This window comes from Galleria mellonella, unplaced genomic scaffold, assembly GCF_026898425.1.
Source record: "Galleria mellonella isolate WM207_F2 unplaced genomic scaffold, CSIRO_AGI_GalMel_v1 utg213, whole genome shotgun sequence".
In the NCBI taxonomy this organism is placed as follows: Eukaryota; Metazoa; Arthropoda; class Insecta; order Lepidoptera; family Pyralidae; genus Galleria; species Galleria mellonella.
In genome coordinates this window covers 4120724-4148204 of record NW_026442039.1, presented here as the reverse complement: position 1 = coordinate 4148204, position 27481 = coordinate 4120724, and the positions used below count along the sequence as shown (strand labels likewise).

The following is a 27481-nucleotide window of genomic DNA, read 5'->3' as shown; positions in this document are numbered from 1 at the left end:
GAGAGGAGTTGGTTAATAGCTTCCTGGTGTTCTTCGGTTGCAAAAACTAGTTCACTTTCGACATTATTTACATTTTATCGAATAGATTTAAAAGCGGTTATCTTTACAATTTCTTTACATAAATTTCGACCTTATTCATGTGAGAAATTCACAAACATATTATATGTGAATATTTAAAACACTTATAAATAATTCTCAGTTCCGTAAAGTATGACTTTATATTTTACAGTAATAGATAGATAGATAAACACTTTATATAAGCCATTTATGATATACAAAAATTAAAAAATGAGTTTATACAATCAAATTAATGACACATTTTTAAATCTAAAACAAAAGATAAAACACGAAAATATGTCTTCCCCATGTGTGTTGCAGTGACTCAAATAGGGTACAGCTAAGTGATAGTTTTGCTTAAAAGCAAAGCACTGATTTTCAGCTGCAACCTGAAGTTACACGGACGCGTGCAACGAACCCAGAGTATAGCTTTGTATGACCAAATTAACAGACAAAGATAAAATTGTATTATATAGATACATACTTATATAAATGATTCATAAATTATATATTTGAAAAATTAACTCAACATACAATATAAATAATTCACCACAATAATTATTATGTTGAAAGTAGCCGCTACCAGGCGACCATACTAAGAATTCTAATAATCTATCTAATATAAAAATAATTACAACAGTACGAATCAAATATAATTTTAGAAATGTTTTTAAGACGTAGCTTTTTTTAAAAATCACGTAATTTTTTATTTATATTTAACATGTTTGAATATCTATTCATCGCGTGCATAATAAGTACTATATATTACTCTCATTTTCGTGTATAATATAGTAGATTTTACATAAGTAAGTATATTCATTTATACATGTACTTTTAGTATATATATATATATATATATATATATATATATATATATATACACTTTTCTATGATTGACTGGAGACAATGCTTTTGGCATTAAGTCCGCCATGTACACATATATGTACTAATGAATAAATAAATAAATAAGATATAATAAAAATATTAATTCAAATTTTTTATTAATGTAATTGAATGTTTAATAAAAGTTTTCATTCGATGTAAGGAATAAATTTATATCGTAGCATATTATATGATAGTAACAAAATCATAACGACCCCGTTTTCTACTATCGTCTTCTGAACCTCGAAAATGGATGGTATCAAAATGACACGCCACTAATTATTGTCATTATACAACTGCGCTGGATTCTGCCTTATTATTTCACCAGTAACCGGTAATTTTAGCTAAAAGCTACAATTACCGAGGCTCGAACTTCTACCTTCGCCCTTCAGTCACGAGTCGAACAAAATAAAACATTCAGTTCTGTTCGTGATCATGGCGCCCTACTTTTTCTATTGCCTCATCTCAATTGATATCCAACTTTATGTCCTTTAAAATAAGAATCTCTCTAGAGACTAAATAATATAAAGGTTCTCATTTACAAATTCTTTTACGGATAGAAATATTGATGCTTGCTGCGTTGTGCATAAAGGCGTTATTAGAGTTTGCGGACAGACGGTCGTAGGTTCAGTACACCTGATCCCAGCTACGTAATTGGCTTACATAAGCAGTTTACATTGTTTCCGGGAGCCCAACAGGTCGAATTTACAGGGAATGTTAGAAAGTTGTAAAGAGAATGGATAAATAATTAGATAGTGGTGTTGGTTCGGGGCCATTAGTAAACGCCTCTTCTGCTCGAGTTAAACGACCTCGGCTGGAAATGCTGGCTTCTTTTGGTTTCACAATAGCACGGATAGGTAAGGCCAGGGTTGGTAGGAACTAGCTGATATGATCTAACCCCAGCATCTTAGTGTTAAAATGTAAATTAATTATGCATTAGTTACAGTGGGTATAACATTTTATTTTATTATTTTATTAAACTGATTTAGATAATAATTTAATATTATTTTCCACAAAAAATACCGACTTCATTTATGGTAAAACCAGTTGTTTTAATTTAAAAACTAAACTACTGAAGCGTAAGCTGTCTTTTTAGATAGAAGAATTTTTTAAATCAATCAATCTAAATAAGTAACATAGTTATAAGGTAACTAATATGAAAAAAAATAACCGAATTAAGACCTTGCCACTTTTTGAAGTCGCTTGATGATAAAGTAGATAAAAATGAAATGCTATTCGTTGGTAAAAAAACACATTGCTCGAACGGATGGACCAATTTACATAATTTTAATGTTAGTGTAGTCTGATTAAGGTTTTTAGGGAAAGAAAAAAAAAAGTTTTAGATAGCATTTGTTCGATTAGTAAAAAAATTTTAAGTATAATATATTATTATCGTAACATTTTATTATAACAACTAAAGATACCAAAATTCTATTATGCAGGAAACTTTAGGAAAATAAAAAGTACACCACTAAAACCTTTTCAATATTGATAGAGAAATATCAATAGAGTTATTTATCGGTACTTTGAAAGTAATAATTGGCATATAAAAAGCGAACGCAAACAATCAGAAACTAATGAAAAAATCACAAAAAAATAGCGCATTCAATTTGTACTAATTTCCAATAAGCCTGGTAACATTTATAATCAAACGTGTCGAAATGACCTTATAAAGTTTGTAAAAATATAATTCTAGAGACGAAATTGAAGTGTTGAACTCCACTCAAGCCTCATCGAATATTAACTACTGTTTATCTTTTAACTTGAGACAGTTTTAAGTTTAAATTTCGTATATAAATTTGATTTCTTGCAGTCTATAATAAGAGATCTTTTAGGTCAGGTAATTATTTTTTTTTTTCAATTTAAAAAACTGAATAGAAAACTAATCGCTAAAAATATTCTTTACAACAGTGGTGTGATGAAATAAAAAGGAAATAACTATAAATACTTATCATAATAACCAAAAGCGTTTGCTTTCATAATTATGATGAATATATTCAAATTAAACAAAATTATAATACGATTTTTTCTAAGTACCAAAATATCATTTTAATGGTATTACACAATTAGAGTCAAGCAAGATTATTGTTAAAATTATTACCCGTGAAAATATATAGAGATGACGTAAGTATATTTTCATGTTTTATGTATCACTGCGTAGGTAATATTTCTAGTAAATATAGTTTTGACATTTTGCCCTTTATTGTAATAGCAGGCTACTAAATACAAGGACTGAAGCTTGAAATAACTAATAAGCTGAGGTGCGTCAAAAAGAGAAAAATAAATGGCAATACTTATACTTTCTTGCTTCATAGTTCAAATATGTAGGTACATCTGTGTGCGATCTCTTAAGGTCTAAAGCAAAAACATGATAACAATAAAACACCTATTAAACTTTACTATGTTGACAATACTCCCAAATTACCCTACTTACGTATAAAGTGCGACGTGTTGCTATTAATTTGACAATAGACTAAATAATTGACTATTTACGTATGGCAATGAAGCTGTAAATTGTCTACGATATAAACAATCTATAGTGTTACTCGATTTAATACTTTATTCTGTTTATGATAAAGGTAACATCGTTATAAATAAAGCATGGTATAAATGTAAATTTTTAAAATTAACTATCCTGGACAATATAGTTTACCAAAGTATGACTATTTCGCAAAGAGTTCGTTAATATTTTTCATGCCTGCACGTTCAAAATGTAATTTTCGTTAGATACGAGGTTTGTCCGCAAAGTACGTATAAAAGTTTTTTAAAAATTTTATTTTACAATTATTCAGGTAAATCAATTTTATCCCCTTCAAAGTACTCCCCTGTGACATAATGCACTTGTGCCAACGCCGTTTCCACTGTGAGAAGGCTCCTTGAAAGTCCTCTGGTTGTAGGTTTCTCAGCTGCCCCGTCGTAGCTTTTTTTATCTCATTTATGTCCCCCAAATGCCGCCCCCGAAGTACCAATTTGGTTTTTGGGAACAAGAAGAAGTCACACGGGGCCAAATCCGGCGAATAGGGGGGGTGTTCGGTCACCGTAATGGAATTTTTACTCAAAAACTCACGGAACGATCTTGGCGCAAATTTTTTTCATTTGAAGTTCGTTTCTTAGAATTTCGTGGACCACGGTTTTGCCCAAATTAAGCTCTTCAGCCACCTGTCTGACCGTTAAACGACGGTCCCCATTAACACAAGTTCGAATTCTTTCCACGTTTTCGTCGGAATGTGAAGTGGAAGGACGTCCTGAACGTGGGTCATCTTGAACGCTTTCTCGGCCCTCTCTGAATCTTTTTAATCTTGTGGACGGTTGGTTCCTTCACAGCATCATCCCCATAAACTGTTCTGAGATCGGCAAAAATTTCACGGCCACTCTTGCCGAGTTTCGAGAGAAACTTGATTACGACGCGCTGCTCTTCAACGGAAGCGGGCTCCATATTTCGTTAAGATAACTTCACAGATGGCGTGACAAGCCAGTTCGCTTGAAGCATTGTTAGGGACATAAGGAAGGGGTCCTGCGCTTACCTGGCCTCCCCACTCCTCTTTCTCGCATTCCAGAACACTTTTATACGAACTTTCCGGACAGACCTCGTACATTGAGCGTTTGTATATCAACATAAAATGCATGGTTGCTTTAGATACAATTGTCTTTATAAAACTCAATTTTAGCAGATTCTTCAATAAAAATCTATCATAATTTCTACGTAATTTTTTGCTGAAGGACCTAACAGATTTTTCGGTAATATAGTTATTGCGAATTACGTTCTTAGTTAAGTAAAGAATTTACATTTAATTAACTGGGCGAGCAAGTTGTAAATTAGGTTTTAAAATACAGAATTTACATTTTATTTGATTAGTTGTACAATTTGATGATATGAGACAATTGTGATTTTTATTTCTTGAACAACCTAAACCTTACCAGAGGGTGACTTTGTACAAAAGTCGTTTGCTTGGGTACCTCTGTACAATTCGTGTTTCAATCGTGAAGCAGTTGTGTTTGCATAGCTGTGTTTTGGTTTGAAGGGTGGGATATGACAGTGAATTTACAGGGTATAGAGGAATAACACCTGAGCTCTCAGGAATGGCAACGCATGGTAGGTATCATGGGCGAAACAGTATACACTGTTATGTCCATGGTACTGCACATGTCTATAAACGACGGTTACTACTTTCCATCAGGTGGGCCGTCAGCTTGTTTGCCATTCTAAGTTATATAAAAAAAATCTTCAATAAATGTCCAAGTTGAATGACCCTTGCAATTATAGGAATTAAATATGGGACCAATATTTCAATCAGTAGACCAACATTGCATTACATAAGTACAATTATCTTATATAAATATTATCTATAACCTTAACCGAATGTATTTAACCACAGACAATCAAGGAGAACAGGTTACGTAGACATATAAGCACTTTGAACTGAACTGTATATTCATTTATCTAAGATTTGAACCTTATTCATATGTTAGCCCAGATTCTGCCTGATATCAATCATATCTAATCAACGCGCCGAAATTTTCAAAAGCTTGTTTACGTACTTATATCTGTTTACATAACACGCGTTATGTTCTTTAGTTTCTTTCACTTACCAGTTACAACTTCTATTGTTTTGCGAACCGGTTTGTTCATACGCAAATCATTATAATCCATAATGATTGTTCAACGCTTAAAATATTATAAGTAGTACAGGTCGTAGACAGGTTGGTGTTTAAAAATATTGTTGGAGTATATGCCCTTTGCTGAAATACGTGATACCGGATTCTTGCTTGTCTTGCCGGATGCTTATTGGAGTTCAGTGATGGGGATTTTATAGTACGTGTATGAATAGAGAAATCCTGAAAAATTACGAATACAACCAAAATACGAATACATCAGGACAATTCGTCACTACTTGTAATAAATACACGTATTTGTGTGAAAATTGTTTCAAATGTAAATAAGCCATAAAATATTTGAATTATATCTGGCTTGATATAACAAATTCCGTAAATATTACAAAGAAATAAATATTGCTGTGTGGTCCCGGCATAGAATAAGCCGCCTCCTCCTTTCCCGTAAGTGTCGTAAGAGTCGACTAAAGGAGGGAGAGGGGTGGGAAGCAGCGTCCCTTTTAAAACATCTCTAAAGCCTAATTGCGGTTGACAAACGTAGCAAGTACTGGCAAAATCCCCTAAGAGGAGGCTTATGTTCAGCAGTGGACAGTTAAAGGTATGATATAACAAAATATGCAGTTGGTCAATGGCCGACTGAAAAAAGTTGGAAAATACAAATTTGAAATTATCTAGAATCAAGTAGAATCAGTAATATCAGTAGTCCCTGTAAATATACCTACAAATTTATTATCTTGTACATCATCAGATAGAATATTTAACTAAATGACCCTCTTGTCTGTTGTATATCAAAATAGATGATCATATTATATGACTAATCGTGGGAAATTAAGAGCACAATCTACAAAACCATCACTGCTATATCACATTCATGCAATAAGTCTTGTTTCATTTAATTTGATCCTGGGAGATCAGATAACTATATAAATATGTATTTCATTATTTATTCATTATATATTACAAGATTTTTCATTTCCGAGAATGCAATATTATTATAGGATTGCTTTACACATTACGTTTCATCAATTTACAAAACAGTCTTCGGTGTTACATTCTTTATAAAAAAAAGAGACAATATTGATCAAATAATAATGCATTGTTGCAATTCATGGACTTTGTAGTCGGATGACAATAAAATGCATGTTGAAACAAACAAGAAAAGTGTTTAGAAAACAAAACTAGGCGTGCAACCGAGGTTGCGGCGCGAATTGTAATCCGACGCCGTCGTATCGGGCACGAATTACAGAAATCAGAGCGTTCAATTCGCAGGCATTTAGTTTCTACGAATTAAATTACTGTGAACATTTATTAATGTATTCGAATAGATACACTCTTTCGTCGTCATCATAATGAAGCTACTGCAGCCCTCTACTGGACATAAACTCTTCTAAGGTACGTTTTATTTTCAATAGATACGTAATAATACTAAAAGGTAAATCTCTAATTAGTCAGACATTCATTACAGAGGGTTAAAGAACGGACCACTCTTGGCAATGTCCAAAAGAACGTAATGGGTAAAAATATAAATAGCAAATTTTTTTACATTAATTTAAAAATATGTGTGGAATTTATGATGTTATAAATTATGTTTCAAAAAAGGAAAACTATTAAACATGCGGTTTACCACAAGATCTAAAACATAAACTAAAAGATAAGACAGTATTACGTATTTGTCATAACTTAAATACCTAATACCGACCAAAAAAAATTGCAATATAATAGACATGAGCAGTACCATGGACATAACAGAGTATACTGTTTCGCCCATGATATCCCCCATGCGTTGCCATTCCTGAGGACTCAGGTGTTATTCCTCTGTACCCAGTAAATTCACGCCATATCCCACTCTTCAAACGAAAACACAACCATGCAAACACAGCTGCTTCACGGTTGAAACACGAATGGGACAGAGGTATCCAAGCAATCGACTTTTGTACAAAGTCTCCCTCTGGTAAATTAAATATAATCTAACAACTAAATTGACATTCATGCATGACTATTAGCTACCTATCAATAAAATTTTGCTACACTCAAACAGGGTTTCATTTATTCAGTCTACATAATAAGTTACAATGTATATCAAACAAAACCGTTCCGCAAGCCATCATGTCCTATACCGAGTTGAAAATAAAGAAAATGAAAACAGACAATGGGTTTTTTAAGAAAAAAAAAAGTGCTTCACTCTCGCCGTGAACTTTTCTACTAATAATGCACACAATGTTTGCGCGTCGCGTCGTCCGTTATCCATTTAGTCACGGCGCAGCGCGCACCGAAATAACATGACTGGGAGACGACCGTGTCATGACCATGATGTTATCATTTTGCAACCTCAGCACACTTCAAAATTGTAGCTCAACTGCATGAGTATACTTTACACTTTCCTCAAATGTTAATTGTCTATGACACTTCACATTTCAATTATACTACATGTATGAATACATCTTATCTATCTATCATGTTATTACCTACAAATCAATTTAGTCGTTAAATAATGGTACGCAATGAATTTTCTGAAAATAAATCTACTGGAACCAGTAAAGTGAATGAATTAGATGCAGAAAATTGAAAAAGTAAGTGGATACATAAGTAATATAATGTAATATTGGTCATAATAACATCAGCGTTACCTGTGGCGTTAGAGCCAATTCTGTTTTACTGTCAGTTGAGAAAGGTCAAGGCATTAACCTACTTCCTGGCGTAGCAGAAATCGTATGGCGATAATACTAACATCTTAAACTTTATGAATGTTCGCTTCTATATCAATAACTTACTGCTTGTTTCGCATTACATAATCTGTTTCGCACTTTTCTATAATAATTCGGTACTTTTAAGGGTTGAGTAATAAAATATATAGCAATATCTATATATTTTAGTTAAAATATCTATATTCTAGTCCAATAACGAATATTTTAAAAGTCTGTTTTCTAAAAAATAATATTAAATTTTTAACAGACTTTTAACATATTCAAAGATAGATATCCGACCGATATGGGCGATTTCGAAATAAGTAATAATCTTTTTTCCACTATCAATGTCCAGAGGAACCCAATATATAGATATCGGATCGGTATCGTATTATCTATGCCTAGTACTTATATTCAACAAGTCTTAACTCGTTAGCACCTTTTAAATAGCTTCTTCGTAAAATTTAAATGAATTTTATAATTAGTAGATTAAGAATTCAGGTTCTGCAGTAAATTTTAAGCCGAAGCAGATGCATTTGTTTAAATAAATATATAAAAAAAAACTCTTATAAATGAATTAAATGCCGTAAGATATCAAATCGTATTCAATTTTGTAATAGTTAATAACTATAATAAATTAATAACTGTATTACGAATAGAGATACGTTAGCCACTCGTCTCCTCTGCAATACAAAGGCAGTTTATCACCGCCTACAAAAACGAGTCGACCATCGGTAACCCTGATTTTTTGACCGATTGAATCATATTTAATACTTAATAATATTGCTGCGTATTGACACAATAGTATCAATTCATTTTGTGTATTGTTTTTACCGTCGAAATTTGGCGAATGCACATTCTTTTATGTTATTAAGACAACTTTCATTTAATATAATGGCAATTGTTTTTTATTTTCTTACGTTTTGACAGTCCTAATTTAATTACGTGCCAGAAATATTGTTGGCTGTGGTTTACAATACATATTTGTTACCAATGATGTGATTTTCCTATTAAACACTTAATCACTGTTTATCTAACCTTACATAATTAATTATTGCTTAGAATATTTATAAATCAAGTATTAATTCTATTTAAAATGTTGTAAATTTTTTAACGATATGTTTTAAAATGGAAATTTTATTTGTAATTTAATATAGTGTTTAATATTCAAATAACTACTTTCTAGTTAAACATGACTGAAATTAAATAACACTAATCAGTTTTACTACAAACATAAAAGTTTATTTTTTATAATGCAAGATTGATGACACGAAACAGCCTACCCAGAAAATTATTTCGGTTACTACCCAAAGGGACTAATAAAAAGTATATATTAATATAGTCAGTACCATTGTATTTAATGAGAGTAATATAAGTATACTGTAAGTATAGTGACATGAGAAATGGGTCAAGTGTGCAGAGGGGACCGATGTCGTGTCAGTCAAATATGTGACACTCCCCATGTCGTGCGGTAATTATTCGTAGCAATGTGCTCCTGAAACAGGGCAAATATATAGCTTTCTCGATGACACCGTTTTTGTTTTAGTCCTTCCCTTTTCATGTGTCAAATTGTTATCTATTTAGAATGTGTAATGGACGCCTAATAGTTGGGCAATGTTATCATTGATATTAAATGAACTGACACATTTTTCCTATCCTTATTGGGTAAAGGTTACATCGATTTCTGTTAATTAATATATTGCGTATAGATACTCGTATTGTGATATATACTTTATCTAAGTATCAGTAATGTGGTTCAACAGAACCGTAAAGTCAACTTTCTTAATGTTATCAAATTCCGTTTATCTTTTTTTTATGGAATGACTGATAAAAAGAGAAAAATTAACGCTTTTGTCTTCAGATAGTGAATGTAGTCAAACACTGTCCTATATTTAATTAATGAATACGCATGAGCAATTCTGAGAAGTAATAAATTTCTCAGAATTTCAATAAAGATGCGCATTCTGTAAGTCGTTTAGACCTTAGACAATAGTGCTTCCACAGTCACAGTTGCGATGGTGGAAAACTGAGCGTGTATTCGTTGGATTGATACATGATATCTGTCGTTTATAATCCCATTTTATCAATAAGAAGGGAAAGGGATTGTTAGTAACGGGATCTAACAGCTTCATTGCCAGCAATAAACTCTATTAGGTCGACTTCCACGCGGTTCCACATTAGAACCATTGTGGTAAATCTTGTGATATCCTGAAAACTGAACCGATTTCAACCCCATTATCTCTTATGGATGTCTCGCCAGCGTGAACATATAGTACAGAAATACCTTTCCATATTCCATATCCATTAAAAAATCAATCATTGGTAAATCAATAAAGAATTAGTCAACACAAAAACCTATTTACTAATGGACGCCACTGTAAATATCCACATGTACACATAACAAAAATTTCCCTTGTCTTATAAATACACTCTCCCTCTGCAAAACTAACACTGCGTTGGCATCTATTTGGAATGCATTCGATGTCTAATGGTTTACAAATAGAAAAACATTCACAGGATTCGATCCAGTGTATCGATCCTGAATCACGGCGCAAACAGCTGACGTATGAATCATGCCAGCCACATCTATTGTATTTATTGTATATGCGTTGACCAATGACTCATTGAGCAAGTCACGAACTTAAAGTTATACTGTGTTTTAACTTCATGTTAAAGCTCGCACAACCTGAACGTAAACCTCCGCGTTAGAGGTCGCATTAACCTGGTGACTGAAACCGGTCTGGCTGCGGTTAACAATATAAGCTGCATAAACACTGCGCCGGTAACGTTGCGACAGCCCCCAACGTCTGGTCGGCTCTAGTTCTCTACAGCTATAGTCTGAATTACAATCACTTCAACAAAATATTTCTTTTTATTAATTGTTTAATTTTTGTGAATTTGATCGCGTGAAATTTAAACCTACTTTTGCTCAACAGATTTTTATGAAATTTAGTGAATATTTATTGTAGATGAATCTAGATCAATATCTAAGATACATTTATATTTATTTACACAATAAAGTCAAAGATTATATGCTACGACTATTATAGATGTGAAAGTTTGTGAGAATAGATGGATGTTTGTTACTCTTTCACGCAAAAAATCTTTAAAGGAATTGTACGATACACGTACAGGTATGCGGTATACACTTGCGAAGGAAGCCACGAGATACAGCTAGTTTAATATAAATTGGAAACTTTAGGGCTCTTTACTAGATTGAAAAATTGTCTGCATAAAATTTTTGATTACTATGTTCAAACAGGTACTATCGTGTAAGGCCTTCTGGTGTCTAGATTTTTAGACCTTCACTAACCACAAAGACTTCTGATGTAGCTTAAAATATAAACGTAAAATATCCACTATTGTATCCAAACTTCAATTGAATGGTGACCTTTCCCAACAGTGCTATCGTATTGGTTATTATTATTTTTTATTAATAGACGGAACTTCAACTTGTAATTATAAACACAAGCCGTTTCAAACGGTGACGTTCTTAATAGTGGACAACATAATCTAGATTGTAATAACAGGTTTAGTCCGACCCTGAATTGAAGTAGGTCTTTTAAAAGGTTCATACAGTGGGAGGAAAAGCTTCGACTACATCGTCTGATATTTTTTACAATTATCTAAAGGATCTACTTAAATTATATTTTATTAAATTAAACGTTAATATTCACAATATAATAAGGCATCAGTATAATCGCATATTTACCAATTTAAGGATATGACTTCTTGGATTTGATCTCAGGAATGAACAATTAATATTCCAAGCCCTTTATGTGTGTTTGATCAAAATCTCCAGTGCTGATGCATATATTCTAGCCTTATTTTGAGATACAAGTGTTGAATAATGTGCAAGACTGGCTGTTTTTACAACTATATCGGGTAAGGTGTTGTACTGCTCTATTTCCTTGATAAGTACTTTTCTCCACTGATGAATCTTTAATCGATCAAACTTAAGGGGAGAAGATTGTTATTAATGGGATCTAGCAGCCTCATTGGACGCAATACATCCTGTCGGGTCGATCTTTCCATTGGTCTTCTCTGGAAACCACTGTGGTAAGTTCTTGGTGGTATTGTCACGATGAGCCAATTGATTTAACTTCATTCTTACCTTTAAAGCAATTACTGTTACATTGCCGGCGTAGGAATACCATTAGAGTAACTCAAAAAATCGACCTTAGATAAACTGTGTGAAATAGAAAAACCGGCCAAGTGCGAATAGGATTCGCGCACTGAGGGTTATATAATTCAAAGTGAAAAAAACAAAAATATTTTGGCCAAAAAATTTTGTGATCTGGTTTTCCTCTCCGCTTGTTCTGTACGACATTACTTTTAGTCAAATTTCATGATTCCAGTTCAACGGGGAGTAGTCTACAGGTTGTGATTCCCTTGCAAATGCCAAAATATACGCTATAAACGACCATACTTTATATTGAATTAACTTCAGAATTTGATGTTAATTTCAACTTGATACCTCCATGCATTGCCAAGAAAAAGAGTATTGACAGACGGACAGACAGAGAGGAAAGTTATTCTATAAAGGCTCTATTTTTTCCTTTATGGAACCCTACCATAAAGGAAAAAATAGACGAGGAAAAACTTTTCAATACCGTAAGCATTTCAAAGTTTAATTCAATCATATGTTATTTATATGTAGTACTTTGTTAATTAGTGACTACAAATTTAACTTGTGTTGACATAATGGATCAGTGAACAGTATAAAGGGATGAGTCTTTGTAATTTGAGAAGGGTTGATCCTCTCCAGTAAGTAATTAGTAAATCACCCAATAACCGGTGTCTATTATACTTATAGATTAGACTTGTAGCTATCACATATAGTACATAGATAGTAAGTACATACCAGCATAAAATGGCTCACCCCTTCCTTGGGTATTGTAAGGGGAGACTAAATTAATGGTCAAGGTATGGGCAACAGCGTCTCTCTTTAAACCCTCTTTATTCATCACCAAAGTCTAACTGCATTTGTCAATCTGTCTGCCAAACGTGACAGCTACTGGCAAAATAGTCCCCAATAGAGGCCTATGCTCAGCAGTAGACAGTTTACGGCTGATATGGAAAGATATGCTTATAGTTTTCTGACATCCAGTATAATCAATTGGCTCAGAGGGCTAAAATAAAATATTATATATTTAAAAAATATTTTCCAAAATTTCAAGGCCGAACGAAACACAAATTTGTAGTTAAAATTACATGATACATAAAGTTTAAAAATATTAAAAATGCTAAAATATTGTTCCTTTGGACTTTTATGGTAGGATTTATGACGAATGAAGTGTAAAGCTCCATTTACTGAGTCGATATCGGTATTAACAAATACACGAAATTGAGTCCGAAAATTCGAAATTTCATTTCATGTTAGGCCTCCAAATTATACTCTATGTAGTGTATTTTGATTGTAATACCTTAAATTTACCATATGAAACGTTCTCATTGCTAGCAATATACTTTCATCAGGATTTTTAGAAACCATTGTGACCAAATCCTAGTGAATTCGTTACGGCTAGCTAATCGACCTGATTTTTTCGTGACTTATAATTCCTTATTGGTTCCCCATTATTGTGTACCGATATTGCCGCCGTGGTAATCATGACATTTTTATCTCTTATAAAAACAAATATTAACATCACAGATGCAGTGTCGTCTAATGGTATTCCTCATCTGTTGTTACCCCTGGGCACAAATGGAGCTAAGGTTATAAGGTTGAAAGATAGTTGCTATCACGCACTAATATACTCGTCGCTGTTTCTACATTTTATATCGAGCTGAAGTTTTTAAATTTTGAATAAATTTAAAAGAATCATCATTATCATATCAGACTTTAACTATCCACTGCTGATCATAAACCTCCCCTTGGGAAGTTTTGCAGTAGTTGCCACGTTTGGCAAGCAGATTGGCAACCGTAGTTAGGCTTAAGAGATGTTTTAAGAGGGATGCTGCTGCCCATCCCTCGCCTTCCCTCAATCGCCTCTTACGACACCCGCGGGAAAGTAAGGGGTGACCTATTCTATGCCGGAGCTACATGGCCAAAATTTAAAAGAATGACAACAATAACATTAAATTTCCTAGATAGGTGAATGTTGTGCATAGCGATTGATCATCGACGTCTATATTAACGGCAAATTCATTTATCATGTTTAAAAATTGACAAGATGTTTTAAATAACAAAAAAAAATATGTGTAATGAATTGATGTGAATGCGTAAAATGATATAACGTGTTAACATAGATATGGGCAAATATTTAATAATCATCCAGTGTTTGTACATCTTATACTTTCAATTTCTTATTCAGCAAAATCATCATGATTCGTCCCGTCTTTCTGCCTTTATAATTTGAGGGTAACGTTTTACATTTATCTTTATTAGCGAATTACACTATTCACTTCCTTTCCGATCAAAATTGTCTTTCACGAGTTCTATCTTTTTTTTAATATTTTCCTCTACTTTTGTCGATCATTTTTAATACTTTTCTCAGAACATTATCTAAACCTTGCATATCACAGACTACACACAGACAAACCATTACTTCTTCGTCAACCAAATAATTACTTAATTGTCGAACAACTACTAAATGATCATAATGAGTAAACGTGAATAATTTTAAACTACCAATCAGGACAATTTATAAGCTTCATTGGGGTTATCAAAATTTTTTATACAACTTTAAATAATCAAACAAGCTAACGCCCTACATGATGAAAAGTGGTAACTGTCGCCTATAGAAAAAAAAAGGAAGAGGTTATCAAATCGAGCGTATGTTTTTTTGTGGTTCGTTTTTATTATTGAAATATGTCACATGTGGGGGATTTGTTGACTAAGGACCGATCCTTGCGGCAGTATGTAGGGGAGACGTAATGAATTGTTGAAATCATGATGGCTATAAGTCACGCATGCATGATATTTTTATAGTAATTTTATCTATAGTACTACGGTAAAGCTACTAGGGACAAACTAAGAACGTTGTTGAGACGCCCGATCGATATTTTTTAAACGAAAATTGTAATAAATTTTAAATGAGTTAATGATAAGTGTTTGCGATATATGATCAACAGTTGTTATTATTTTTGTATTATAAACCTGAATATTTGCATAAAGTGCAAGTTTAAAAGGCTTTCTTTTAAGATATGGAATGAGCCTCACAGCGAACGGGTTTAAAATAATGTATTTTGGGTTTCTCCAAAGAGGACCTTAAAAGGTTTTTATATTACTTCCGTGTATTGTTACCATGAAGCGAATGTATTAAAAAAAATTGACAGAAGACTTGTGCACGATTTTTTTCCAGATATATCTAGTGATGTTTTTCATTCTATCTATATTATATTCTATATATTTTGATAGATCGTAATTTTTTATTGATATTGTAATTAATAGAATTGAAAGTTTCTACATCTTTCTAAATTGCATTTCAAATCGACATGTGACAGACCTAATCAATATTAAAATATATGTAGATGTATCACTGGTTATTTTGATAAATTCATCCATTAATAAGCGTTACATTTAGTAACAATGGCAAAACAGGGAATAATAAAGATCGTGCGTCATTCCGCACAGTATGAAATATCACAAACAACTCTCAGAGACAAAACATAACAGTACAATTCTGAAACATCATACCTACTTGCAGAACATCGATGGATCTGACAATAACAATTGAGCCTTGTATACGTATGCGATTGTGTGCAGTTGTTCAAACCGACACTGAACAAAAACCGGTTACCGCCTTCTCGATACAGAATTCGAGAACTTTTACTGTACATATTCGTACTTATTATTTGTGGTATAATGTTCGGTTTAGCAAAAAGAGCATCAGCACCATGAAACCTAATTACGAAGTTTCTGATCAAAATTTATTTCGTGCGATGAGGCAATTTATTGCAATTTTAAAGTTTCCTATCGTGGGCGATGAGATAGGGTCATACTGATATGATCAACAGGGCCCGTAGACTGAGAGACGTTTTATTCATCACAAACTCTTTTATAAAGTGTCCGAATGACGAAAACTGTGCATTTTAACAGTATTTCTTCGTAATTTTAATATTAATTATTTTTATATGATGATTTTGATGGGATAGAAATGTATTCGAAGTTTAGACTAAATTTAATGGCAACATAAGAAAAACTATTTATAAGTCATATTACTAAAGACTATTAAAGTAAAAATTTGCATTTACTCAGAAACTCTTGAACTTTACGAGATAAATTATAATAAGTATAACAATGAGGACAAATTAAATTATATTTGATTTATTAAATTATCCGAGATAGCCATAACTTATCACCTTTTATTTCCTTATGACAGCAAAAGCGTGCTTTCCGTCCGAAGTTCCGGATTGACAACAGTATATGTTAGGACGTGCTGCGTTTATGTATGCAATGGACGAGTAGTTATTATATAAAGTACCATAAAAGGTAAACTTTTAAAGTTAATGTTATATTAATCGATTCATAAATACGACGTCGTATCTCATATATTATCTGTCTTGCGTATGCATCTATGATAGACTATTTATAGATTTTTTTTTTATACAACTTAGAATAGCAAACAAGCTGACGGCTCACCTGATGGAAAGTGATAACTGTCGCCTATAGACATGAGCAGTACCATGAACATAACAGAGTATACTGTTTCGCCCATGATACCCCCATGCGTTGCCATTCCTGAGGACTCAGGTGTTATTCCTTCGTACCCAGTAAATTCACGCCATATCCCACCCTTCAAACCGAAACACAGCCATGCAAACACAACTGCTTTACGGTTGAAACACTATAAAAAAATACAATAATGTTGTATTAATGTTACAGTAATATTACAGTAATGTTACAGTAATATTACGGTAATATTACAGTAATATTACGGTAATGTTACTAAAGTATTAGGTAAACCTAAGTAGACTTTTTAGTTAGGTAATGATACTGATCAGGTACGACAAATTACTACGGTCTTTCCACACAGAATATTTAAAACACTGTATATTTAAACAGTGTTTTAAATATTCAATTAATATACTTCTTCTTTTGAGGAGAAACCTTAGTATTTAGACGTTAATAGTTTAAGAGGATATATACTCATTTTTAGAAAAAAAAAAAACTACTTAAAATTGTTATCTAATTAAATGTTTTCATTATTAATAACTAATTATAATTTAATATCATCAGTTTTCTATCCACTCCTACACATCATCGCATTTTGCCCACACTCTATCCATCTATTAATAAAACTTATATTTCTGTGTAGTCCCGGCATAGAATAGACTACCTCTTCCTTTATCGTGGGTGTCGTAAGAGGCGACATAGGGAACGTAATGGTAAAGAGTTGGGCAGCAACTTCTAAGACATCACCAAGACCTAATTGCGGTTGCCAACCCACCTGTCAAGCGTAGCAAATACTGGCAAAATCCCCTTATTTTTATCTTATGGTATAAGCCTATGTTCGGCAATGGACAGTTAATGGCTGATATGTCTCTTCCTTTTCCGTGGGTGTTATAAGAAGTGACTAAGGGAACTTAATGATCGAGGGATAGGCAGCAGCGTCTTTTTCAACAAAACCTAACTCATTCAAAACATTACCAAAGCCTAAAAACTAGCAAAAGCCTCTTTTGGGAGAGACCTATGTTCAGCAGTGGACAGTTAAAGGCTGGATATATATAAAAATAATATAAAAACATAATTGGAATCGGCGAACTGGTTTAAATGGTTTTATATAGCTATGGTCAAAACCGAGTAACCGGAATATAAATCAGACACGTCACTGTCTCGACACAGGACGGACGTACATAACTTGTTTCCACCTAATTATGATTCGCGGGCCGTCGTCGAATCACCAATAACTAGTGTCAGTTAGTACGTATGTGTCAATGAACTAATTGGCAAACAAAGAAACAATATTCGGTACACCGCATCGGCACCGTTGCATTGCAATTATGCACCTTGTAAGCTTTACACTTGTCTCGTTAACCGTAAATATTGTACCTATCTAATATAAGGTAAATTTAATTTTTACATATAAATTAATGACAATATATTTATTATGAATATATCAATATATATATATATAAGTGTCTATTGCTGAATGTAGGCCTGTTAGAGGGTTTTGCCAGTTATTGCCACACTTAACAGACAAGTTGGCAACCGCAGTTAAGCTTTGGTGAAGTTTTAACCCTTCTTTGCATAAGGATGGAAATTTCCATCATAACACTGAATGACCAAAATTTATATAAAAGGTCAAGTTCACTTTAAGTTGATCGTGTTTGGATACCTTTATAATGTCCAATATAGAAAAAAAACATAGCTGTCAAATGTATTTTTTTAATCATATTTCCTTTAATTTTGAACTTGAATGACATACCTTGATTTATTCTACCAATAAAAAAAATCATGCAAAGAAGGGTTAAAATGGATGCCAGAGGGGATACTGCTGCTCATCCCTCGACTGTTTAGTTACCTTAGTTGTCTCTTGCGACACCTAATGGAAAGGTAGGAGTGCCTTATTTTATACCGGGACCACACGGCATTTATATTTATTTTTTTAATTTGTACCTAATTGTAATGATTCTAAATTTGTACAATTTTAAATAAGTATGTTTTATATTATGTAAGTAGAATATTAATATACACGATTCATAGGCTACGGTAACCACTTACCTTCATGTGGGCCGTATGCTTGACTACCACCTCAGTGGTGTAAAAAAAACATGATACTAAAATTAAAACTGTTTTTGATATGAGCAGTAGGTAAGTCTGTGTGTTTAAATATTGTGTAATATATCCACACTAATAAAACTTTGAAAATATCGCTTCGAATGTATCCGGAAATCTTTAAAAGGGATTAAAAATCCAGATAACAACATTTTTATAGCTCATTTTAAATTGTATAAGTATGAATACTAATCATACTTAAACATTTTGTTTCCTGTATATAACTATGAACATAGGCATTTATATTTATATAAATACTTCTGAATCTGTGGTTAAAATTTCTAATAGTATATTATCTGTAGCCTAATAACAACACTTGGTAAGAATTTATCTCAAACTCTGTCTAAATAGATAACATTTTCTGCAAAATACGAAATATTTGTAAGATAAATATAAAATTCTTGCATTGTTCGTTATCACCAAATTCTTTACTCGTGATCCATCGTTAGAAGATATTGTTGGAATTTGGCACAGATGCCTGTAATAAAATTTAGCAATCTAAATATTATTTTTTTTAATTTTTAAATAATAATAATTAAAAGAGGAAAAATAGATTTTTTCTTATAATAGATAAACTAATTAATAACATAACAGATTTTTAAAAAAAATATTTCACCTATAGGAAACTACAGTTATCAGCGAGTAATATGGGCTCTATTATTTTATCAAAAAAAAAAATAGCAATTATATATTTTTTACTACCTATTCACTTGTGCGAAGTCGGGGTATTATATTATTATAGTCCCCAAAAGAGAGAAAGAGAGAGAAGGTTTTTAATTTACCTATATTTTGTATACATTTTGCGCTATATTAAACAATATCAGAGCCGATTTTAATAATTTTTTTAAATATATGACTAGATTGTGTTTACTGTGCGGGATAAAAAGTCTATATCCTTCTCCATCATATAGTACGAGCACAATAAATTTCATAGTGTTTGGTTAAACAGCTGTGTTTCTCGCTCGTTTTTCTCAGCTGAATTGGATTCTAAACTGGATAGTAGAATCATAAAAAAATAAACAATCAAAAATGTTTATTTACTTTACTTGAAGAAAATATATTTCTATTTATTTTATTTTTAAAAACTATTAAGGTGCTATAAGATAACAAACAAATAATCTCACTTTCACATTTATAATATTAGTACGTATAAAGGTACAGACATGCGAAACTTTTATTTAGTTTCCGTTTATTGTATTTATAAATTTCACAACTAAACATCAACAACTCCTTTCCAATTTTAAACACAATGAAGTGTAATATAAATAGGTACCTACTTAATAGTTAATCCAAATTTTATGCCAAAATGTTTATAAGGTAATCTGTTGAAATTTAAATTAAAAAATACTTAATTACTCACTACTAGAAACTTGATTTATAGTGTTTACTCAGACTGGTCGTAATAAAATAAATGTTTAAATAGATTTTGATAGGTAATAAAAGTTGCTAATGTTAATGCTATTTTGTCCCGGCAGTGAGACGTTGATAGATTTTTTTTTAATGAATGATAATGGAATAATAACCCCGCCTGAAATAACAGAGCATACTGTATCGCCCATGATACCCCCCATGCGTTGTCATTCCTGAGGACTCAGGTGTTATTCCTCTGTACCCTGTAAATTCACGCCATTTCGGTATGAAGGGTAGGACCTTCATACCGAAACACAGCCATGCAAACACAACTGCTTAGTGTTACGCATTTACAGTCTTTTAAAATAGTAAGAATTTTTTTAATATTTTTTTTATACAACTTAGAATGGCAAACATGCTGACGGCCCACCTGATGGAAAGTGGTAACCGTCGCCTATAGACATGATCAGTACCATGGACATAACAGAGTATACTGTTTCGCCCATGATACCCCCCATGCGTTGCCATTCCTGATGACTCAGGTGTTATTCCTCTGAACCCTGCAAATTCACGCCATATCCCACCCTTCAAACCGAAACACAGCCATGCAAACACAACTGCTTAGTGTTACGCATTTACAGTATTTTAAAAAAATAAGAATGTTTTTTAAAAGTTATTATGTACTATATACATATGTATATGTTAAAGATACTTATTATATTTTTTTAATGGATGATAATGGAATTGTTACTCCGGTTATCGGTATACACTGACGGGCCACCAGTGAGGGATGATAGATGATGAAGCAGGTGAGTTGACTTATCGTGGTGAATTCAACAATAACCAATTACGATGGCCTCCAGAGGGAACCCCGTGGAGGTCGTATTTTTAGCAGTAGGATGTCTAATCTCCATTACTAAAAATTGCTTCTCCCCCCTATGGTTATTACGCTAAATTTCAACTACAACATGGATGAAGTCACGGTTTCAACTAGTCCACTAATAAGTCAAGAGTCACCGGAACCGGCGTGTATGTGTGAGACGAGTCATGAATGTGGATGAGGCGCGAGAGGTAAGTATATATAAAATATAGAGGACTTTGACTCTCGGTTCCGTTTGCATACTCCTAACATTACAGATATTATACCGTTAGCGCAGATTATGGGGTTACCATCCCATTATCATCCATTAAAAAAAAAACATTACAAATAGATAATAAAAATAAATAAGGTTTTTTTCAGAAAAAAATCCACTTCGACAGTTTTTATATCAAAATCAGTTATTTTGATTTAAAAACTAAACTACTGAATATATATATATATATATATATATATATATATATATAAGAAATTTTATGCGTGATAATTAATTTTCAACCAATTTCAAAAAGGTCGAGTTTTATTTGTAATCTAATATGTTGGGATGCGCCCTTGTAGGAGCCGTACCAAATTGGTCCCGATAGAGGTCTGTTATTAGTTTTGTGTAACACTAACTAAATACCCATTTATACATAAAAATAAATATAATATAATTTTTGTTATCGTTAAGTTGACAAAACTCTGATATTCAGATTTACTAACATTAAACATAATTGTTAAAGAATCGATAATTACTTTTAATTGTCTGTACTAATTGTGATTAAATATTATAAAGGGAAAAGATTTTATGGTTTGTTTGTTTGATAATAAACTCAGAAACTACTTAATCAATTTTAATAATTCTTTTATCTACAGAAAGCTACATTATCAGCGAGTAATATAGGGTATAGTATATTATTTTTGAAAATTCTATTTGACGATCCCCGATCACCTAATATTAATAGAAAAAAATATTATTTTGTAATGAACATATCTTTAACTTGTGTAATAAGTAATCATTGTGCTTATATTATGTACGTATAGTCGTAATTAATGTATAGTTACTAGCACGTAGTTGTATGTTGAAATCGAAACATAAGCAGCCTACATGGTAAACTAGCTGTGTTCCGCGTCTTTGCTTTTATAATAAACTGTATTGTGTATACAGGATATAGTCTATCTGTGTACCGAATTACATTCAAACCCGTTTAGCCCTTGAAGCCTAATTGAGTAATAAATATCAAAATAATAACTAAACTTCACGTTACAATATTGTCTAGATGATTATTAAATAAATAACGAATTTATAATTAAAGATTCACAAAAAAAAAAAGAAAAAAACAGAGATCGATTGTGAAAAAAAAAACCAGTTATTTTGTTTTTAAAACTAAACTATTGAAACAATGTTGATATAATTTCTTTAGAACAAACTATCAGTATATCCTTTCAGATAAAAAAAAAAGAATATTCAAATCGGTTTAGAACTGATGGAGTTATAAAGTAACAAACATAAAAAAATACAATTGAATTGAGAATCTCCTTCTTTTTTTGAAGTCGGTTGAAAAATACGAAGAAAGGATTGTTAGCAATAGAGTTTAGAGTTTCTATTGCTAGCAATATACTTTATCAGATCGACCAATCCCTCCCGCATCCTGGAAATCATCGTATTGAAATCATCAATACTGGCTAATTAATTTACCTTCATCCTCACTTATCATTCACTGATGCCCCGTCAACTTATACCGATAGTACAAGCAGTGGAGTTACCATTCCATTTACCTACATCTTTAAAGAAAAAAAAAAACTAAAAATATGTCGCCAAATCTTAGTCACACTTTAATTTATAAGCAACTTCTGTCGTATTGAGTCAAGGCTAACTATTATATTCAAACGATCTATAATTTTTGGATTTATTTATTACAATGTAGGTAGCTATATATTATATATTATTGTTTGTCAATATTTTTTACCCATCCATAATTCTAACGTACCTATTATGACAGCGTGAGCAGCAAATTTCTAACAAATTTATTATACATAGCCATTTTTAACCGTGTTTTTCTGATCAATAATTGCTTGTAAATTCCCACATTATAGCAACAATGCAAACACTGCCATCGTGTGAAAAATACAACACATCGCTTACGACTTAGGTGTGTTTTTTCCGAAAAAAAAATCACTTATTGGTTATTTATCGATACTAATAATTTGAAACACTTAGGTAAAGAAAAAATAGAAAAGAAAATAATCTAATATATAATAATAAGAAAATAATAAAAATAAATATGTTAAAAACCTATAAATATGTAAAAAAATATATATTGTATTTAATTACACAACAGACATAATATATATAATTAGCGCTATTCCGTGTTTGTTTAGTAAAAAAAAAAAATTAATTATGTCCCTCACACCCTCGGTCATCTGGCGCCAATATTTTTAATAAGGCAAATGGACTCATTGCACTGTAATGAAAATATAGTACGTAAACAAAAATCAATATAAGTGTGTTTTATTGACGTACCTAATTAACTATTTTTTAAATTGCTATTCTTCATACATGTAACATAATCTATGTATCAGACATATTGCTTCATCAATGAGATCACAAACAAGTGATGTGGTTATAAAATTAATTATTATTTCCTGCTATAAAGTTGCAATCAAAGTGCGCATCTACCTATAGCAATGTGCAACGACATTAGCTATACACCAGGCTTCGTCCACCTTTCAAATTATACAAAGCCATCCAGACAAGCTTTAAGCTTTCACCTGAGATAGAAATATAAGACAATATACTTACGAAAACAAAAAAATCCAAAGATGTAATTGATAAAAGATAAAAACACAGCACGGTTTTTTTTAATATAAAAAATTCAACTGTTTCTTTGCCGGCACTGATTGAGCGCGAGAACACGTGCACTATAGTGGCGTTCGAGGAGGACTGAGGTTTGGTCCGGTCGCCCTCTCTAGTGAGGGAAGCGGGGCTAAGCGCTCCTCTACCAAGGATATTGTTACGAGTGTAAATCACTTACTTTACATATTCATTGCTGGCTTACTAATGAAAATTATTAAAAATAGACTAAAATTATAATTGATTTTCCTGATCAGGACCTACTTATAAGTAGTAACCTATGGTAATAGTATGTGGTATTATGATATAATATAAAAAAATAAAAGACTTATTTTTATGTTCCATAATATCTCTTGTTAGAAGTAGGTTTAAGTGTGACATCTAAGTTTATTTAGATGTTAAAAGCCTAATATATTGTAGAATATTTGTAATGTAAGATACAAGGTATCATACACTGGTATTATTTATAACAGCATGAATAGAATTTGATTTTGTCGCAAACTATCGTCCAGAACATAGCCAGTAATGTAATGCGTGCTATTACGAAACATCGACGGTTCATAATATATGACTAATAGGTAATAGAGGCTTACAGTGAGGTCGCCGACACGTCTGTTTCGGCTTATATTCGAACCGAGCGAGCGGGATCCGCTCTGCTTGCATCTCGAATACTTTTCCCGATTCGATCACTTTCAGGGGCGCGATTTGATATCAATGCGTTTTCTCCACTGCAACGATATCGATTTTAGACCGATAAAATAAGTGTAGCGGTGGCAAATTTGCTCTCAATCGCAGAACGAATTGAAATGAAAATAGTAAAATGTATGATAAGAATAACATAGAGGTAAACAAATAAATTTTAGAGTAATTTGTAACAAACTTTTTAAGACTAAGGAAAGCGTAAGTGAGCTATTGAGGTCTAAATATCTATATTTCTTTTATAATTTGATTATATTTGGCGATATCCAATATTGCAATAATATAATTCTCAAGGTTGACTGGAAGAAATCCAGTTAAGGGATAAGTCTGCCCATGTACATTTTTGTTATAACCCAATATTTATACTACAAATGATGTACAAAAGCATATAAATAAATTAATAATTATATAATTTTAATTCTCGATATTGCCAAATATAATGAAATTATTAAAGAAATAATATATATATATATATATATATATATATATATATATATATATTACTTAGATTATATACATAGGGCATCTAGTATCAAAAACGAGTCAACTTTTTGTCAGCTAATTGTCAAATTAGCTGACTCGATTTTTTATCAGTGTTCTATTAACTTACGCTTATAATATATCTTGACATATTATTTAATAAATAAAATGAGTATTTACGCACTAAAATGATACAAAAATTATAAGGCAAAATATAGCGGTTATAAAAGAATCACTCGTAACTATTTATCGCGCAAAATTATATGAAAAAGTTGAGCCGCTTTTCTCGAAGCATTTGTATGGAGACACTCTATCTATATAATCTAAGACATATTAATAATAATATAAGATCGATATGTACTGTTAAAGTTGCCTTTAATAGAAATCAATTTCCTGTTTTTTTTTTTACAATACGAGGATATCTAATTTGAACCATAGAACATTTACGTAAGAATCATTATTCTAAGTAATTTGTGCACATTGTCCATTATAAGATATTAAAAACTAACGAATTACATCATACTTTAAAGTAGTTCTTAAATATATCCAGGTACTCAATTTAGTAATTAGCAGAGTAAATAATCCTTGTAAATCTTATACCTAGGTAGACTTGTAGTCTATACTTTACTAATTATAGATAACAAACTAAAATGTCAATTTGAATAGATAATTACCAGAGGGAGACTTTGTACAAAAGTCGTTTGCTTGGGCACCTCTGTTCGTGTTTCTACCGTGAAGCAGTTGTGTTTATTATGGCTGTGTTTCGGTTTGAGGGGTGGGATATGGCGTGAATTTACTGGGTACAGAGGAATAACACCTGAGTCCTCAGAAATGGCAACGCATGGGGGCTATCATGGGCGAAACAGTATACTCTGTTATGTGCATGGTACTGCTCATGACTATAGGCGACGGTTACCACTTTTCAACAAGTGGGCCGTCAGATTGTTTGCCATTCTAAGTTGCATAAAGATAAACTTTGAGAATAGACGGAATTTGCTGAGTATTTATCCTAAACTGCTTGCATAGATATTATTTGTATCCACACTTACTGCATAGAAATTATAACAAACATAGACAATTTATTATTTTAGCCCTTACCATCAGGTGGGCCGTCAGATTATTTGCCATTGTAAGTTACATAAAAAAACATGGTTTAGCTGTAACCTTAACCTAACCTGTAACGAGAGATACCTACCTGAATGTTTCTTATCATGAACAATTTAGACAATGTATATTAGGTTAAAATAGGTTAAAATAATTAGGTAAATTAGGTTTTAAGGTCTCAACGGATGAAATGAATGAAATTCGGCGCATAAATGTATCATATCTACTCGTACTGTATTAACACAATACACTTTATTATAAAAGCAAAGACGTGGAACACAGCTAGTTTACCATGTAGGCTGCTTATGTTTCGATTTCAACATACAACTACGTGCTAGTAACTATACATTAATTACGACTATACGTACATAATATAAGCACAATGATTACTTATTACACAAGTTAAAGATATGTTCATTACAAAATAATATTATTTCTGTTAATATTAAGCGATCGGGGCCCAGCATCGTCAAAGAGAATTTTCAAAAATAATATACTATACCCTATATTAGTCGCTGATAATGTAGCTTTCTGTAGATAAAAGAATTATTAAAATTGATTAAGTAGTTTCCGAGTTTATCAACAAACAAACAAACCATAAAATCTTTTCCCTTTATAATATTTAATCACAATTAGTACAGACGATTAAAAGTAATTATCGGTTCTTTAACAATTATGTTTAATGTTAGTAAATCTGAATATCAGAGTTTTGTCAACTTAACGATAACAATAATTATATTATATTTATTTTAATGTATAAGTGGGTATTTAGTTAGTGTTACACAAAACTAATAACAGACCTCTATCGAGACCAATTTGGTACGGCTCCTACAAGGGCGCATCCCAACATATTAAATCACAAATAAAACTCGACCTTTTTGAAATTGGTTAAAAATTAATTAGGACACTAAAAATTTCTTTATATTTTAAGCAACTTCATAAAGAAAGAGGTTCTCAATTCGGTTGTATACTAGACTAACCAGAGGGATGCTTTGAACAAAAGTCGTTTGCTTGGGCACCTCTGTCCCATTCGTGTTTCTACCGTGAAGCAGTTATGTTTGCATGGCTGTGTTTCAGTTTAAATTGGGATATGGCAGTAAATTAACAGGATACAGAGGAATAACACCTGAGTCCTCAGGAATGGCAACGCATGGGGGGTATCATGGGCGAAACAGTATACTCTG

The 27481-nt window shown here is 32.1% G+C and overlaps 1 protein-coding gene across 2 annotated transcripts in view; it reads right to left on the bottom strand.

The window, feature by feature from the left end:
• Positions 1-24125, bottom strand: part of LOC113509827 (uncharacterized) — an 84391-nt gene extending 60266 nt beyond the window's left edge. The window contains exon 1 of one of the 2 annotated variants that reach the window (XM_026893259.3): positions 23964-24125. The gene's annotated coding sequence lies outside the window, so the exon portion shown is untranslated. The remainder of the gene's footprint in view (positions 1-23963) is intronic. The other variant, XM_052894480.1, reaches the window with a different exon arrangement.
• Positions 24126-27481: the final 3356 nt, after the last annotated feature.